Source organism: Limulus polyphemus, unplaced genomic scaffold (genome assembly GCF_000517525.1).
Source record: "Limulus polyphemus unplaced genomic scaffold, Limulus_polyphemus-2.1.2 Scaffold974, whole genome shotgun sequence".
NCBI lineage: Eukaryota > Metazoa > Arthropoda > Merostomata > Xiphosura > Limulidae > Limulus > Limulus polyphemus.
Genome location: NW_013666584.1, coordinates 66,023 through 67,317, shown reverse-complemented (window position 1 = coordinate 67,317; position 1,295 = coordinate 66,023).

Sequence of the window (1,295 nt, the reverse complement as noted above, 5' to 3'; positions counted from 1 at the left end):
GTTTAACGTTGAATATTATTTATGATTATAATCAATGTTGTAACATAAATGTGATCCGAAGGATATATATGCCCTTCTATCACTTATGTTTGTACAAAATAATACTTATTACAAGACATATAATGCTTCTTCTATTGATGTGATTATGAGACATTTATTCCTGTTATATTTTTACCCAGTTTATTACTCATAGAAGTGATTACTGATAGAAGTGATTTGATCCTGTATTGAAGGTAATTTTAGTAGAAGAATAAAAATAACATAAAACTTAAACTTGCGTTACTTAATCTAAAGCAAGCAGTGTTACAAGAATGCAATTTGGAACTCTACTGTTTCATGAGCTTTTTCTTACTTTCTTACTTGATGTGCTTAGATTATGCTAACTACTGTAAGGTAGAATTATAGAGATAATTGACTAGATTTACCTCTAACAATAATAATTCTATTATGAATTTTTCCCGCGCGTTTGATAACATGTTAAGCACATATCAGCATATGACTGTTTCTTACAGAATAATAACGATAGTTGTTTTTCAATACATGAGCCCTTTAAATGTTATAGATACTAATTAATCTACAATGATATACATTTGTCAGCTCGCGGTGCTAATTGAACCGAACATAATCAGATTTATCTCACTGTCAAAAATCAGTATGAACAAACATCTCTCCCATATGACGATAAAATAAACAAATTTAATCTCACACCTAAACAATAATTGCATTATTTGTTTAAGTACTTAGGAAACATTGCAGTTAGTAAAATGTTGTCTGTTGGGCCCTTATACCAAAGAACTGTTGGTACTTTTAGAACTAAAAGTGTTTTACTAATACAAGACGTGTCATCACAGGCGCGAGTCGAGGCACCAGGGGCGACATGTTTAGTATATTTATATTTGGCTCACAGAAAGTACCAACCATTAGACAGTGCAATGCTGTCAGAGATTAAATTATGACTGGAGGAGTTTGTCATAGTCATTTTCGAGGAAGAATATCTGTATAACAAGATTGTTTAAACGATGGATTCACAGAATACAATGTTTCGGACAAGGGAGCCATTTATATTCACTATATGAGCGTTTAGAAAAGTGAAGGATTCCGAAACCACACCACAAGCCACTCAGTAAACTTGCCCTCATCCGCAAAGTGAAGGCTATGGTTACGAAAGAAAAACTTCTGACCCAAAAAAGCCATCGTGACGAAGCTGAAATGATATCTTAGTATTTTTAACAAAAATTATGAGCTAGTAGTTCACATGTTGCCAGCCAAATTTCTCAATCAACTACTGTTTTTGT